Raw genomic sequence first — 18,702 nt, 5'->3', positions numbered from 1 at the left:
CACATATGAATAGGAAAATATTAAACAAAAAGGTAATTGTACATGAAATGAAAAATTGTAAGGAGAAGGCAAAGATAAGTGCTTCTCGGCGAGTTGAGGCTATTGGTAGGTTTGGTTGACTGTTTGGAGGTGGAGGTGACTCAGCATATCTTCAGTCTAAAACAAATCTTAAACCGAAACTTTCTTAAAATTAATAATAATATCTTTTAATAAAAATTAAAAATAATTTTAGATATAGATTCTAAACTAAATAATTATATTTATGTATCTTTTAGAGATATATCTTTTAGATTAAATTTTTAAGAATATAAAAAGTGATTTTTAAGTTATAAATCTTTAAAAAATTATATAAATATTAATATAATTTTTTTTAAGGGATCTAAAGCAAAAGGCCTTATTGACCTCATGCTTGGATTGGAAGAGGCTTCGGCATGCATATAAAGGATAGACTTTGTTTTCTATAGTAGCCCCTGCGCTATGATCACCTTCAGCTACCTTCCATATGCTTCGCATGCAAGGGTTATTGTGGTAGCTTCTCCTTTCCTTTGCAAATGTTTGTCCTTGAAGGTTTGAATTTTGAACTTAGTCCAAGGTTGTGTTTGGGAGGACATCCTTGGGCTTTGTAGCAATAGAGGGAGGTTGGATCCAACTTCTTCACAACATAACTCAATTGCATCCCTTGAGATGTTGTGATCAAGAATTTACTTCCTGGGCTGATTACTAGAACATTCATCTTAACATCCATAGGTTGGTCTTCAAATATTGAGAGATTGTCAATATTGAGTCTAGAATATATGTGCTTCCTAACAAATAAATGTTTAAAATTAATAAAGATATGCTTCAAGTATTACTAAGCGATTATTTTAGAAAATTAGCACTATGATAATAAATGAATTAATAAAATGGTGCTTTTAAAGAATAAGTTGAGGTATAAAACGCCTAATGTAGTCGTAGAAGTATAATTACTTATAATTAATTTAATCACATTACATACAAGTGTTACGTATGAAATTTTGATAAAAAAAACTTAGTGGCTCAGGGCCAAAATAGTTCTTAAACAACAATTATGGCTCTCTTCTTAAATAAGTAACATAGGTGAAGAAAAAGGAGCTCCGATGGCCAAACTTTCTCTAAATACAATTATGACTAAAATATAATTTTAATTAGGTAATTTGATACTTAAATAAGTAAATAATGAGTAGAAAATGCTAACTGAACCTCACTAATTTTGAAGAGTAATGTGGAGAAGCTTTCCTAAATTCAAAAGTTTATAAACTCGATCTAATTAAGCAATAAATAAACCATTGGTTTTAAATTTCTAAAATAAATTCTAATATAAGCATTACAAGGTATTTTCAAGCTTTGTTCTAGTTAAAGCATTACAAAGTATTTTCAAGCATTACTTTAATTGTTTTTATTATCTTACGTTGAAATTACGAAACTGTGATATTTGTAAGTATATAAACTGTGGGTTAAAACCTGAACTTCTAGATTTAAGATAGAGATACCATGACTATATTGGTGGTCTGGAATAGAGACTAGAGGAAATATCCTATAGCCTTAAATATGGTTTTTCTCTTCATAATTTATTATTATTTTTATTTATAGTTCTTGTAAATATTTGTTTATTATTTCTTTTCTAACTTTTTATAATGTTTCTAAAATAGTTCTTATATTCAATTCTTGTTTAAAAAATTATATTTGACAAATCAAATACATATTATATTCGATATATTCCAATTTATTATTGTCATGTAGATAAGTTATGTACTATCCGTACCACTATGCCGAGCTCGAGCTCGACATCCCAGCATAAGACGAACTTGGATACGCACTATGTGACGTCAGCTCGTCACCCAAATAGATCATAACTAATATCGGGCCCAAGGCCCAAGAAAACCCTAATCCATACAAAGGTACGTGCATTACTTATACGAGATTCATATTCACACAAACCCTAACTTTAGCATCAGAGTCTCTTTTGCAGGTACCACCCCCACCTTGGAGCATCAAGCGTACCAGTGAAGGAGGCTCACCGATTTTATCTAGTAGATCATCCCTACCACTGATCTCCGGTAAGAACATTTGGTGCCCACCGTGGGGCCGATCAAGACAGCTCTTATCGACCACGCTTATGGTTTTCACCAGAAGCCATAGCAGACGGGCAACAGACGACTTAGATCACGCAACTAGCATGGACAACGAAGCAGCATTGAGAAGGCTGATCGAGCAGGTCGAGCAAATGCGGCAGCAACACACCGCCAATCTGCAAAGCATGCGTGCCAAGCACGAAACTGACCTAGCAGCGATGCGAATCGCTAACGAAGCTGACCTAGCGGCCCTGCGCGCTGAGAATGAGTGTATCCGCACTTAGCTACCACGACACACCTCTGATCACCCCCCTCAACCGAGTAATCTAAACGAGGAAGAGAGGCACTCGGTTTCTCATCCACCGACAGCACCTAGGGCACAGACTCTCAAGCCTGCCACACATCGATCACACGCGCCGACGAACAGGTCAGCCCATGAGGTCAACAATGCCCCTGCACACGTCTCGGGGAATCAAGCGACCTTCTGTCGTCATCCTTTTATGGATGGCATTATGGAAACGCCCCTCCCCTTTGGATGGAAGCCTCTCCACATCGACCATTACGACGACACGACGGATCTGGATGAGTACATCGACCTCTATACTACACAGGTAAACCTTTACACTAATGAGGATGCTATTATGTGTAGGGTCTTTCCGACCTTGCTCAAAGGGGCCGCACTCAACTGGTACACCCAGCTACCTGCCGAGTCAATTGACAGCTTCGGCACTCTGGTCAGATGATTCACGGTGCAGTATGTAACGAGTCGACCTCACCACGTAACGTCGAGTGCTCTGGCCAGCCTCAGAGAGGGCGACAATGAACCACTGCAGAAATTCATGGAACGCTTTGCTGGCATCTCGGTGAAGATTCCCAATTTGAATCCCGAGGTCGCCCTACACGCCATGCTCATGGCGCTCAAGCCGGGATCGTTTGTCGACAGCCTATACCGAGAAGCCCCTCGCGACATGGACGAGCTCTGGGCTCGTGCTGCTGGCTACATCCAGATGGAAGAGCACTCCGCCTTTCGTGACCAGGTTCGCGGCAAGTCACTGATGAAGCCAGAACAGGGCCACAAGGACAAGATCAAGGTCAACAATGACAGCCAGTTCAAGAAGTCAGCTAGGGCAAACAAAGGAGGGAAATACGACTTCTACACTCCCCTGAATACGCCCCGAGTACACATCCTGGAGGAGGCCAGTAATAGCAACCTGCTCACCCTGCCACCACCAGGGCACACTCCCAATAGCGCAGACAAGTCCAAGCACTGCCGATACCACAGAAACCACGGTCACACTACTGAAGAGTGTCGCACACTTCGAGACCGTATTGAGGAACTCATCCAAGCAGGTCACCTCGACTAATACGTCCAACGACAACAGGGTCACCGAGGAGAATACAACGGACGAGGGCGAGGTAGAGGTCGTGGGTCAGGAGCCCGCGCAGACCAATCCTTCAGATCTCAGCAAAACACCGGTGGCGCAGTGCAGGCCGAGGTAAGCCAGGAAACAGGGTCGGCCCCGTTGCGGGGCGTCATCAACACAATTGCAGGTGGCTTCGCGGGGGGAGGCCCTAGCAGCTCGGCGCGGAAGCGACATTTGTGCAACATCAACAATGTCCACTCCGCCACCTCGACCTCGCATCAAAGCTCGCCGCCCATCACCTTCACTGACGACGACTACGTTGGCGTCAGCCCCAAACAGGACGATCCGATGGTCATCGCCATGGAGGTCGCCAATTGGGAGGTCCACAAGACGTTGATCGACCAAGGGAGCTCGGCTGACGTCCTCTATTGGCCGACTTTCCTCAGGTTAGATATCCCCCATTCTCTTATCCAACCTCAAACAGAGCCCCTAGTCGGTTTTGCAGGAGAGCAAGTACACACTCGGGGATACGTGGACCTGCTGACAACTTTCGGAACCTCTCCTACCACAAGGAGAATTATGGTCCGATACCTCCTCGTAGAAGCTAACACGTCCTACAACATTATTATTGGAAGGCCGATGCTGAACCAACTCGGAGCAGTGGTATCTACCCCACATCTCACCATGAAGTTCCCTGGAAGTGATGGCTCGATTATCTCTGTCAAGGCGAACCAGAAGACAGCTCGGCAGTGCTACGCCGAGAGTGAAAATCTCTCCGTCCAGCGAGCGTTGCAAGAATGATCCACCCACAGTGGCTCACATCACCCACGTGGATATCACTGACCTCGATCCGAGGTCTGACTCCCATGATGAACGACCAAGTCCCATTGACGAGCTCGAAGACCTCCAGATCGGGAAGCTCCTTGGGCAGTGCACGAAAATCAGCAAGTAGCTGATCCTGGAGTTGCGGCAACAACTTGAAATAGAGATTTCCAACAATGTCGACCTCTTTTCATGGTCCAGCGCCGACATGCTAGGTATAGATGCTGACTTCATCTGTCACAGGTTGGCAATCCACAAGGAGGCAAAGCCTGTAGCCCAAAGGAAGCGGAAGGTCGGTGGCGAAAGGCAGGAGGCCATCATCACCAAGATGCATAAGTTACTGAATGTCGGCTTCATCCGTGAAGTCAGATACACCACTTGGCTAGCAAACGTGGTGTTGGTAAAAAAGAGCTCGGGGAAGTGGCGCATGTGCGTCGACTACACCGAACTAAACCAAGCATGCCCCAAGGACTCGTACCCCTTGCCGAGCATCAACAGGCTGGTCGACGAAGCATCCGGGCACGCCTTCCTCAGTTTCCTTGATGCTTACTCTGGATACAACCAGATTATGATGTACCCACTAGACAAAGTGCACACATCATTCATCACCGATCATGTCAACTACTGCTACCGAGTGATGCCCTTCGGTCTTAAGAACGCAGGGGCCACTTACCAGCGACTGATGGACAAGGTTTTCCACCAGAAGATCGGGAGGAACATGGAGGTCTACGTTGACGACATGGTGGTCAAAATCACCTCGGCCGACGGTCATGCTGCCGACCTTGCCGAGGTGTTCAGCCAGATCAAGAGACACAACATGCGTCTTAACCCAGAAAAATGCGTCTTCAACATCTAAGGAGGTAAGTTCCTCGGATTCATGATCACTAACAGGGGAATCGAGGCCAACCCGGAGAAGTGCAAAGCCATCATCCAGATGCAGAGCCCTTGAACTGTGAAGGAAGTCCAACGCTTGGCGGGAAGGTTGGTTTCCTTGTCCCGTTTTATCCCCAGGCTGGCAAAGAGAGCGGGGCCCATCTTCACCCTCCTGCGTAAGCCACAAAATTTTGAATGGACGGACCGGTGCGAAGAGGCTTTCAAAAGCTTCAAAGCCTTCCTCACAACCCCACCCATCTTACAAAGGCCGGATCACAAAACTGACCTCCTCCTCTACTTGGCCGTAGCTGAAAGCGCTATCAGCCCAGTTATAGTACAATAGCACCAGAAAGTGCAAACACCAATCTACTTCATCAGCCGAGTACTCCAGGACACGGAGAAACGGTACCAGATGATCGAGAAACTGGCATTGGCACTTGTTACCTCAGCTCGGCGCCTCCGACCTTATTTCCAGAGTCACCAAGTGATAATCAAGACCGACTACCCAATCAAGCAAATCCTGCGAAAGCCAGAACTTGCCGTGTGAATGATAGCATGGTCGGTCGAATTGTCTGAGTTTGGCATCCAGTACGAAAGCCACGGCGCTTTGAAAGCTCAGTGTTTAGCTGACTTCGTGGCCGAGCTTACACCAACCTCGGTTGAGGAAACACAGGTATGGACTTTGTATGTTGATGGGTCCTCCAATTCTAAGGGTGGTGGTGCAGGTATCATTTTGGAAGGACCGAATCGAGTCACTTTGGAGCAGTCCCTCAAGTTCGGTTTCAAGGTGACGAACTGTCGCCACCGGCCCGAAACGGGCTTTCGGCATTCGCGAAGGATGGTTGGACTCGTTTATTTGTTTAAAAAATGTGGATTGCTAGAAGGACTTATTCTCAAACTGAGACCTCGTCAAACGAGCAATTTTATTAAGAGGCTCACTAATCCATATTAATCCCAAGCGGGACCCTCCATGGATTAGTGGTTTTCATAAAAGGAGGGTTCGTGGAGTCGCCACCAATGTTTTACTCAAAACATTGGAAAAAGGGATAAGGCAATTGATTTAAAAATCAACTTTGGCCACTACAACCAGAGTTGGGTAAGGGAGTCGGTTACGCGTGGGGAAGGTGTTAGCACCCCACAGCGCCCCTTTCGGGTTCCCTATGACAGATTATTTTTTTAAAAGAACAGTATAAAATTACTAAATTACCCCTATTTATTCTAAACAATCATGAATTGACTATCTACATGATGACAGTTTAAATATGCACACAGAAAGCAGTAAAAGGAAGGATTGAAGGGAAACCTCTTGAAGCGTGCTTTTTATAAAAAATGAACTGGGAAGCGTTTTGGCGTTCCCTCGCTCTACAAGCCCGCTCCTCGCTCTCCTAGAACAAAATTTTAACTAAGGGAATCAAAGAGATTTCCCCTCGACTAGGTTCGATCCTCAAGCAAAATGGCTCGGGGCTCAAGAACTTCGTCGGATCAACTCTCCGAGTGATTTCTAGGGCAGAACACTGCTCAAAAACCCCAGAATACTCAAGGAGAGGGTTCAAACTATGTTGAAAAGTGTCGAATGACGTCCAATTGACGTCATATTTATAGGGAATAGGCGCAGTACGGCCTACAGGGCCAATACGGCCGTATTGAAATTTTTGAACTTCAATACGGTCGTATTGGAGTTCAATACGGTCGTATTGAAAGTCAGAAATTTCAATACGCCCGTATTGGGTTCGCGGCGGTCGTATTGAAGTGTCAATACGGTCGTACTGGCTTCAGTACGGCCGTATTGAAGCTTCAATACGGCCGTATTAAGTTCAGTACGGCCGTATTGGGCTTTTTCCCTCCACTTCCTTATTTTTAGCTATTCTAAGACCTCTAGACCTACAGAGAACCCTCCTAGGGCTTTCCAGGAGTCCTTCTGGCTGATTATCCTTCAGTCTTCGAGAGTCTTCAAGCTTTTATTTCCGACCCGGACAATTTTAGGGGTCTACAGCTGCCCCCCCCTTTACTTAGTCGGACGGCCTCTTGGTGTATCGGCTGACAAGTAAAGGAGTTGACCCAATTGTCCGGGTATTGTGCCGACCTTCTGACTTGTAGCGTCTTCCGGTGGGAAAATGTTGAGTAGCCTCTCCAGGTGGGTGCATACCTCGGCGCTTTTGACATCCTCGGTAGCTGAGTTTACCTTCTCCAAGGTCAACTTCACTCGACGCTCGAGCCGGAAGTTGGACATCAACGCACCTCTGATGACGCTGATGGTTGAGTACCCGCCTCTCCAGGCTTAGCTTCACTCTTTGTTTGAGCCGGAAACCAAGCACCTTTGCGACGACGGTGAACAGTGTGAGTTTTGCCTCTCCAGGCCTTGCTTTGCTTGTTGCCCAAGCTGGAAGCTGTGAGTACCGTCTCTCCAGGCTTAACTTCACTCTTTGTTCGAGCCGGAAGCTAAGTACCCTTGTGACGACGGTGAGCAGTATGAGTTTTGCCTCTCCAGGCCTTGCTTTGCTTGTTGCCCAAGCTGGAAGCTGTAAGTACCGTCTCTCCAGGCTTAACTTCACTCTTTGTTCGAGCCGGAAGCTAAGTACCCTTGTGACGACGGTGAACAGTGTGTACCCTTTTTCCAGAGATAGCTTCGCTCATTGTCCGAGCCGGAAGCTGCATACCTCCGTGTTTGTGACGACGGGGTAGCGTGAATATCTCCTTTCCAGGGATTCGTGATGATTTTGTCTCCACAGTCCACGATGCTGCTTCGACGGTTGTTTTTTTGATTTTGTGCCACTAAGGGCTGGATAACGCAGGGATCCGTCTAGGGGATGTGCAATTACTCATAGGTTCTTGTGTCCCAACTTTCCATTGCGTAGTTGGTTCCCACTGGGGAATTTCTGATTCCTTTGGGTGCAGACACAAAGATGCTCTTTCTGATGTGAGCGGTGCCTTATGATTGGCTGACGTCCTTTCGACGTTGGTGGAGTATCCCGGTTATCCTTGTTCGAGTGTCTCTTTTGGTTTTTTGATTTTGCTGCCTCTGTGTAGGCTATTATCCACTGGGGGATTTTGTCGTTGATTTTGATTAGCCTCTTCTGTTAGGCGTATCAGCTTGACGTTCAATGATTGGCTGAGAGCCAGATTCCACTTGGGGAATGATTATTGATTTTTATTTTCTTCTCCTTCTGCAGGGATGCCTCTTGAGTAGGCGACTGGGGATTTGGGGATCTTATGTATCCCAGAGTATTATTTAGGAAGCCTCTACAGGCTTAGCCTCACTCGACACTTGAGTTGGAGAGCTATCTTCACTGAGGAAGTTTAAGTCCTTTGACTTGGATATTCTGCTTGGGTGATCGTACTTCCATTGAGAATGTCGTCGATCTTGCTTTGATAGCTCTTGCTGGGGATTTTGAGTCCAAGAGCGTGAGTTGAGGTTTCTCTGGGGAGTATTATTTCTGCGAGCCTCTCCAGGCTCAATTATTCTTTGATATGGGGGATGAGGAGTATTGTTTCGGCAAGCCTCTCCAGGCTCAGTTATTCTGTGCAAACTGGTTGTTGGATTTTCTGTATCCTTGCTTTTTTTATTTTTTTGGCTTTTTCTGTATTTTGCCTTTTTCTTTATGTTTTTGGCTTTTGCTGTACAGAATTTAAATTGCTAGAGAATTTTGAATTCAAAAGTGGCAAATTTCATTAAAAATGAATTTGTACAAGAAAAATTTGGGAAATGGGGCTAAGCTCAACCAAATTAGTACATGAAAAAGCACTAAAACAGAAGCCAGTCTTCACTCCTCTGCTGGCGGGTCCTGTGGCGAGTCCGGGAAGCGGCGATGCATCCAGACGGAGAGGTTGTCGAACCCCTGCACCAAGGTATCTAGTCGAGCATCGGTACTCTGCTGCCATGTACCGACACTATGCTGAAAAGCATCGAATCGCGTGTCGATGCTCTGCTGAAAAGCATCGAATCGCGTGTCAATGCTCTGCTGTAGTGTGTCGAAGCGGGCGTCAAAGTATCCCCTGTCCGACCGTGACGTGCTAGCCTCTGGCTGCGGGGTGTCGCCTCCCTCAAAGTCGAGATTGTTGAGGAGGTCGTCGAAGGTCTCGAGGCCATCTACTCGCACAAACCCCCCTCCTGGCGATCTAGCGATGATCTTCATGTTGATCAGGGTGGAGGCACCAATCAACTTTGGCGCCAACGCCCCTGGCTCCGCACCATCGGGACATCCCCATGTCTCCGCCAGCTGTGAGAGGAGTGGGGCAACCAAGATGTACCCCTGTCTGGACTCTCCTCCCTCTCGTATCCCAAACTTCTTCACGTGCTCAAGGAAGAAATATCCAGGGTTGGCCTTCCGGCCGGTGGCCATGCAATATAAGGCCAGCAGATCCGGTCGTGTAATCGACTCCTGACTCTTGGACCTGCCATGAATGGTACTGGTGAGGATCTTGTGACAGATCCTAAGAGCAGTCGGGAGCCGGGAGCCCTTCACCCCTGAATGATAATCCCGTCGGCCAGTGAGCAAACTCCACATCTCAACCGGAGTCCACTGATCAGGCCACTCGCATATGGCATCTCGGAAGGCCAGCTGATCAGTGCGGCTGAAAAACCCTGCCTGGACGTTGAACTCGTCCAACGTCAGCGTGCGGTATCCTTCATTCATCCAGAAATCCACCGCGCAAACATCCTCCCCATAGCTGTTAGTCGACTCCGTGACGCCGACTGTGGCCAAGAACTCCTTCGTGGCCGTCAAATATAGCTGGGATGGTGGATTAAGGACAAATCCCCATCCTATGGCGTCGAAGTAGTTCCTGACATCATTCTCCAAGCCCACCGCTTGGAGAAGCTCAAAGTCGAGCACTCTTGACGGCTCGATGGTGAACGTCTCTATGAGCTGCAGCCGGTCTCGGTGTCGGTCTGTCATTACACGTCTGGCCGGGGCTCTCTGCCTTTTGCGAGAAGATTCTGCCATTTCCGATAATCTCTCTAGGAATGCACTCACAAGCAAGGAATGTGGAGAATGAAGAAAGGTATGCAAAATGAGGGAGGGGAAGCCTTTATTTATAGGCAAAATTCCGCCAATACGGCCCGTATTGGATTCAATACGGCCGTATTGGCCTTTCCGTTGATGTACAAAATTTACAACCAATACGGACCGTATTGGATTCAATACGATCGTATTGGGATTCAATACGATCGTACTGGATTTTTATACGCCCGTATTGGAGTTGAAACGTTGTGCTTAACGTTAACTCCAATACGACCGTATTAATACCAATACGGGCGTATTGGATTTTTTCTGATTTTATGGTTTTTTTTTTTTTTTTTTTTTTTTTTTTTTTTTTTTTTTGATAAACAGAGAATAAGTGGTCTTCTAGTACACCTATCATCTGTATGTATGTATGCGAATGAGATGCACCTAATTCTATTTGATTCAGTTTTTCAAAAGAATTAATCGATGCGTTCTTTGTTTGGATCTTGCCATTCCTCCAGACAGACTGTGCTTTGCCGATTTCTGTAACCGAGGAATGATGCGTATTTGTTTTTTGGTGTTATCAACCAAATGATTCTCCCTTCCTTTAGAAGATGTGTCAACCCTCCTATTGACCACTATATCTCCATGTTTCCACTAGATTATTCAAAAATCGTTGGGGACAAGAGAGAAAAGAAGGAAAAGGTATATTTTTCAAAAGTTTGTGTTTTAGAGGGGATTGTTTTATTTTTGAAAAATGGATTTTGTAAGAATGGCTGGCCATGGTGGGCTTATGTGTTTAGGTTTGTTCGATTAAACATTTATGAAGTTAAGCACATCTTCGTTATTAATGATTGTGCTTTGACAACTTGGATAGCTTTTCTTGAGCCCCTTGTTGAATTCGATTGATGGTACCATCATGGATTTATTTTGTTTTTCTTTTTTTGACGGCCCTAACTTTTGCCTAAAACACCCGTTTGTGATGTCTTAGCGGGCTTTTGTTGTTATTCATTATTTTGTAACCCTAATTTTTGCCTAGGTCACCCTTTTGTGGGATTCCTAACGGGTCTTTTGCTCTTATTTTTGCGCAGTCCCCTTTTTGGGTTTCCTGCCGAGCTTATTATCTTTAGTATTTCTTTATCCATGATGGCACTTATTGATGCCAAGAAAAGGTGCTCCAAACTGTCATGCACACTTCCACATAAAAATGATGCGGGTTTATTGATTATTAAGACGATCTTAACCTCATTTATGTTCATTCAAACAGGGTTAAATAATGTGGTCTAGAACTTTATTGTAAGCAAGAAAAGAATCAATAAGAAATTAATGAAGAATGATTTTATTCTAATCATAATGGAAACATGTGCCCTATCGAGGCTCGGGGGTCGGGCTGTCCCCGAGGAGTGATCTCTAATAGTCACTGAGTCTATACATCCCTATCGGAAGGAGAAGGACACTTGATGACAACAGCTGGCCTCGACATTTGTGAACCAGCCTTCCTAAAGATCTGGCTTAAAGAACGTCGAGAAGGATTTTGATTCCTCTTCGTTCTTTGATCTTTAACAGGGTTGTATCCTAACCCTTGCTTCCCCGGATTGTCCTTGATAATAGGTAGCTCCGGGATTCCTTGGGAGTACTTGCCCAATCCTTGTCCTGGCAAGTATCCGTTCTTTGTGAGCATATGGGCTACCTTCTTCATTTCTCGGGGAAACGTTTCAACATTGGCAATTTCCAATGCTTGGAAGGCGGTTTCCAAAGCTTCCTCTGCTGCATCCACATAAGGTATGTTGGATGGCTTACTGATGAGTATGTCATCTTCAGCTTGCACGGTCACCAGTTTGTCACCCACGATGAATTTGACTTTTTGGTGGAGCGTAGAGGGTACAGCTTTCGCATCATGAATCCAAGGTCGGCCTAGGAGACAGCTGTATGCAGGAGTAATATCCATCACTTGGAATTCGACGTTGAAGATGGTGGGTCCAATTTGGATTGGAAGATTGACTTCTCCCACCACTTCTCTTTTAGAACCGTCGAAAGCTCGAACGATCATGTTGCTCGGGCGCATTTGGACTCCCTTGATTGCCACTTGATCAAGAGTTCTTTTGGGCATCACATTCAAGGAAGATCCGTTATCCACCAAGACTTTTGCGATGTGGTACTCCTTGCACTTTACAGAGATGTGCAAGGGCTTGTTGTGATTAGGTCCCTCGGCGGGGATTTCTTCATCGGTGAAAGTAAGGTGATCATTAGCCGTGATGTGGCTAACAATTCCCTCAAACTTGTCTTGGGAGATGGTATGCGACACATACGCCTCGTTCAAGACCTTCAACAGAGCTTGCCGATGCGGTTCGGAGCTTAGGATCAACGACAACAAAGTGATCTTTGCTGGTGTCTTGTGAAGTTGATCCACAATGGAGTACTCGCTTTGTTTGATGAATTTTAACAACTCATCAGTCTCCTCCTCGGATTCTCTATCTTCCTCGGTTTTCTCCTTTTCTTTTCCTTTATTCTTGGGAGCTTTATCGTGCAGATCTTCGGGAGTGTAGATCCTGCCACTCCTAGTCATGCCCCCAAGTCCAGCGATGTTGGAGATATCGCTGTCGGCAGAAGAGTGGATGTCGTATATCCACGGCACAGCCTTATTTGTTTTGTAGGGGAAAGGCCTCGGAGCGATGATCCTTAACGGTGTCGGACCTTCCCTTTCGTCTGTCTTGATTACCAACAACGGCGTCGTCGTGTGTTCGCTTTGCGCAGTTGTTGGTTTGCATTTAATGACCAATGGCGTGCGATCCATTCTGAACATACGCATTGATTATTTCTTTCTTTTTATTAACATTTATTATTAAATTACCGGGAGAGATAAATGCAAATGAATGACTATGAGATGCAAAGGCGATAAATCTCAAGAATTCGATTTTATTCATTGAAGAAAGTGTACAACTTTTTATACAATGCTTTGAAGTAATTTTTTACAATAAGAGAAAAGCCGGTAAAAACCCACAGGCGGGTTCATGTTTCTTTGCCACTCATCTTCGGCTTCCTCGATGTGACGACCCATTGCTTTAATCTGTGTATGGACCGCTTGGCTCATATCGTCACTGATTTTCTGAGCCTCCTTCGCTTTCTGAGTATAGTAGTTGATCATGGCCTGTAGCTCATTAAGCTCGTCTTCGGCTCGATCCTTCTCCTCTCGGAGTCTAGCCATTTGTGCTAGTCCCTCTCTTTCCTTTTTGCGGAAATCGGAAAGGTTTGCGGCTTGTTGTTGAGCAACTTCCCGCCATTGTTGTGCGTCGGATCGAGTCAAGAGCAGATCTTCTTGCATGTTCTTGATCAACTGAGCCTGCCTTGCATGTTCGGCTTCCAGGTGTGCTATCTTTGCATTGACTTCTTGGAGTTGACTACTCGGTTCAATCTTTGGCATTTTGGATGCCCGCGTAGTCTCCTCGTTGAGGTTAGCACACTCGTCCTTGAGCCGCTCTATCTCGTGGTCTTTCTTCTTGCATTGCCTTTGAAGACCATCAATAGTAAAACTGGATTCTTCATTTTTTTCTTCAAGAAACCTCATTTGAGCTTCCATACTTTCCAGCTTTTTGGTCAAGGCGTCGACTTGTTCTTGCATTAACCTCCTTGTGGTTGTGGTTGCGCAAGAGGTGGATGGTTGAGGCACCCCTCTCTCGTTCCTCCATATCTCGTAGTCGGTGGAGGCGGATACCCGAGGCTTTCCAAGCTCGCGATCTCCCTCATAGATTGGTTTCTCCCACGCTCTAATGACAGCATGCATGTCCCTCTGATGTTCGGAATCAAAGGAGAAACACAACCCTCCAAGCTCCTCTTTGGTAAGAGCAATTTGAGTCCTCATGAGTTGCCTCATAGCCAATCTAGGTGAATAAGCTATGCAACCTCTGAGGCCCATTAATGGTACGCTTGGATAATTGCCGCATCTTGTTAATACATTGCTTGGACGGAACCAAGGACAAACCCACGTGAAGTGCTCAATACTCCACTGTTCCATCTCTTCCTTCCACTCGGAAGCATACCGGCGGCGTACGGGGATCTTCGAAAAACTTCTCAAAGGGTCGGGCAAAGTCCCCATATGACTAGAGGCATAAAAGTGTGTGATGCCCCATACATACAACAAGGAAGTACAGCATCGGATAGTTTTCCCTTGCTTCTGTTGAGATAAGTTGACAGAAAGCAAAGTGTCGGCAAGAATGGCAGGCACGGGACTCTTCATATGTACGTCCCAAGCAAAGAAGGCGTCCATGGCAGCATGGTCCACTGTGTTAGCGTGAAAGGGGAATAAGATCATCCCAAACACGGCTAACGCTAGAGTCTTGTTGAAAGCTAACCAATCTCCCTCATCAGCCAAAGAAGAAAGGTGGTTTTCAATCATAGCAAGCTTCCAACCCTTGATACTGCCGTTCCCCACTAAAGCAGATAATCGTGGCGGTAGTTTGACTTGAGTGGCAACTCTCTCTACGGCCACATGATTTCCATGGAAAATATAGACCCCTGTTGATTTGGGCCATCGAAGCATGAGTTCGTACTCCTCGAGAGTAGGAACTAGGTCAAACTGGGGGAACTCGAAACAATGTAGATCGAGACTCCAAAAGTGGACCAATGCTCTCAGAAAGGATGGATCTACACAAATCTTCATCAAGTCGAGAACTCGTCCATAGGATTTTTCAAACTCCAAACGAGCCTCTCGTGGCATCAAGGTACAGAGGTGATCCAACCTCTCGGCACGGTATAATAAGAAATCCACTTTCTTCAATTGCCCTTGCACTCCCCTAGATCCCTCCATGATCTACAATAAAATGCATGTTATGAGATGATGGAGATGAATATGCATGCATAGTGTTTATTTAACTAAACATTATCATGTTTCTTGGGATTTTCCTAACATGATGCATGATATTGCTTGGTTTGGGTAAATATCATTTTTTGTATTTTTGTATTTTTTGGGTGAAAAGGGAAACTGCCTACATGAATGTGATGAGGGTAGATGTTAACACCATGCACTAGAAGATCCTTATTTCTATTTATTTTTATTTTACTAGGGATGTTGTATGTTTAAAGAATGCAAACGTATGCTCATACAATGTCACATAGTCAATGCACAGACAATTCACTCATCCACGAACAGTCACGAGCGAATCACGAGGTAGGGGTCTCCTGCAGAAAAGTGCATATTCAAGGAGGATCTAACTGTTCTCACTTGGTCAAAGGCCCCCAAGGTGCCCCCATTATAGGGACCCAATTCCTCTCGTCGTAGGTCGATGGAAAGTTCCAACGCACCGTCGGACTCAAGTTCATGGTTATCACCTTGAGTGATGTTTTCCGACAACGGTCTACGGGCACCTATAGACCCATTCGACAACCGGCCGTACTAACATCCACTCCCTATGGTTAATCACTCATGCCCCCGGGTATAGAGGGAACTGTTGTGTGCAAAGGTTTGTGTGCAGTTTTTATTTCAAACAATTGCGGAATTTAAACATACAACAGTTATTTAAAGCCATATAATAAAACATATTATAATACAAGCAAGGGGTAATGAAGTAATTTTAACTATTATTTGTTAAAAATAATCTGTCACTAAATGGGACTGACTCTCGAGACTTCCCCAGTGAAGTCGCCATCTGTCGCCACCCGGCCCGAAACGGGCTTTCGGCATTCGCGAAGGATGGTTGGACTCGTTTATTTGTTTAAAAAATGTGGATTGCTAGAAGGACTTATTCTCAAACTGAGACCTCGTCAAACGAGCAATTTTATTAAGAGGCTCACTAATCCATATTAATCCCAAGCGGGACCCTCCATGGATTAGTGGTTTTCATAAAAGGAGGGTTCGTGGAGTCGCCACCAATGTTTTACTCAAAACATTGGAAAAAGGGATAAGGCAATTGATTTAAAAATCAACTTTGGCCACTACAACCAGAGTTGGGTAAGGGAGTCGGTTACGCGTGGGGAAGGTGTTAGCACCCCACAGCGCCCCTTTCGGGTTCCCTATGACAGATTATTTTTTTAAAAGAACAGTATAAAATTACTAAATTACCCCTATTTATTCTAAACAATCATGAATTGACTATCTACATGATGACAGTTTAAATATGCACACAGAAAGCAGTAAAAGGAAGGATTGAAGGGAAACCTCTTGAAGCGTGCTTTTTATAAAAAATGAACTGGGAAGCGTTTTGGCGTTCCCTCGCTCTACAAGCCCGCTCCTCGCTCTCCTAGAACAAAATTTTAACTAAGGGAATCAAAGAGATTTCCCCTCGACTAGGTTCGATCCTCAAGCAAAATGGCTCGGGGCTCAAGAACTTCGTCGGATCAACTCTCCGAGTGATTTCTAGGGCAGAACACTGCTCAAAAACCCCAGAATACTCAAGGAGAGGGTTCAAACTATGTTGAAAAGTGTCGAATGACGTCCAATTGACGTCATATTTATAGGGAATAGGCGCAGTACGGCCTACAGGGCCAATACGGCCGTATTGAAATTTTTGAACTTCAATACGGTCGTATTGGAGTTCAATACGGTCGTATTGAAAGTCAGAAATTTCAATACGCCCGTATTGGGTTCGCGGCGGTCGTATTGAAGTGTCAATACGGTCGTACTGGCTTCAGTACGGCCGTATTGAAGCTTCAATACGGCCGTATTAAGTTCAGTACGGCCGTATTGGGCTTTTTCCCTCCACTTCCTTATTTTTAGCTATTCTAAGACCTCTAGACCTACAGAGAACCCTCCTAGGGCTTTCCAGGAGTCCTTCTGGCTGATTATCCTTCAGTCTTCGAGAGTCTTCAAGCTTTTATTTCCGACCCGGACAATTTTAGGGGTCTACACGAACAACCAAGCAGAGTACAAGGCACTTCTCGCAGGGCTAAGGTTAGCTCGTGATCTTGGAGCACGGAAAGTGAGTTGCAACAGCGACTCAAAACTCATGGTGGAACAGCTCAGTGGGGCATACCAGACCAAGGACACCCTACTGCAAAGGTATTTTCACCTAGCCACCCAACGAATCTCTTCTTTCGATGAGTTAAAAATGCACCATGTACCCCGGGAGGAAAATGCAAGAGCCGACCTCCTATCCAAGCACGCTAGCATAAAGCGTCCCGGACAACACCGGACCATCATCCAGAAGACCTTACATTCACCCAGCCTGGACGATAAGGTCGTCTGCACCGGCGACAACAAAGAGCGAGGGTGGACGACAGGTATTTGGAACTATTTGAAGGCAGGAGTTCTACCCGAGGACAAAGATGAAGCTCGGAAGATGAGGGTAAAGTCGGCTAAGTTCGTCATTGTTGGAGACGAACTGTTCAAACGTGGAATCTCCACCCCTTTGCTCAAGTGCTTGACTACACACCTCAAGCCGCGTATGTCATCGAGGAGATCCACCGAGGCATCTGTGGCATGCATTCCGGAGCACGCTCAATGGCGGCCAGAGTGCCCCAGCTGGTTACTACTGGCCTACCTTGAAGTCGGATTGCTAGGCCTACGTACAGAAATGCAAAGAGTGCCAACAGTTCGGCAACACACGTCGGTAGCCACCCGAAGCTCTCCACCAGATGATGTCTCCGTGGCCTTTTGCCTAGTGGGGAATGGACATCTTGGGACCGTTTCCCCCCGCGAAAGGTCAACTCAAATTTCTCCTGGTGGCCATTGATTATTTCACCAAGTTGATCGAAGTATGCCCACTCGCCAAGATCACCACTGACAATGTCCAAAAATTCACTTGGAAAAACATCATATGCAGATTCGGCATCCCTCATTCCCTCATCACCGATAACGACATGCAGTTCATCGCACAAAGCTTTGACGACTTCCTCCGAGAGCTCGGTATCAAACACCTTCCAACCTCGGTGGAACACCCCCAGACTAATGGCCAGGCTGAAGCTGCTAACAAGGTCATCCTCCGAGAACTTAAGAAGCGGCTAGGGAACGCTAAAGGAGAATGGGCCGACGAACACCCTAGCATCCTTTGGGCATATCATTGCACCCCCTAGTCAACAACGCAAGAAATGCCTTACAGGCTGACTTACGGAGCTGACGCAATGATCCTAGTGGAAATTGAAGAAACGTCTCATCGGCGCCAGGTCTTCAACAGCGAGCAGAATGCTCAAGAGTTGGCGGCTGACCTCGACTTGATTGACGAGCTCAGAGACGAAGCTCGGATCCATGAAGAAGCTTGCAAACTCCGAGCTTCTAGAAGGAGAGTGCGACCTCACTCTTTCCGAGTTGGTGACTTAGTGTGGCGTCTATTAGGCGATGCACGAAAAGACCCGTCAAAAGGAAAGCTCGCACCCAACTAGGGTGGCCCTTTTCGAGTTGTAGAAGACTTAGAAAATGGGGCTTAGGCTGGAAGAACTCAGCGGAAAAGCTATCCCACGGACTTGGAATGCCACGCATCTCAAGTTTTATTTCAGCTAAATTTGTACGAATGAGCTGTGCACTCTTTTCCCGCCTCAGTCTTTTGTCCCAAAAAATAGAAAAATGGGTTTTGGCTGAGAGGGTTTTTAATGAGGCACATATACACAATTAATAAAGTAACTCATTCTTTTCATTCATATTCTCCTAGCTTTACATTATTTTACCATAAAATGTCTTATGCT

This window comes from Cajanus cajan, chromosome 7, assembly GCF_000230855.2.
Source record: "Cajanus cajan strain Asha chromosome 7, NIPB_CcT2T_4, whole genome shotgun sequence".
In the NCBI taxonomy this organism is placed as follows: domain Eukaryota; kingdom Viridiplantae; phylum Streptophyta; class Magnoliopsida; order Fabales; family Fabaceae; genus Cajanus; species Cajanus cajan.
Note: the sequence above shows the minus strand (reverse complement) of the source record.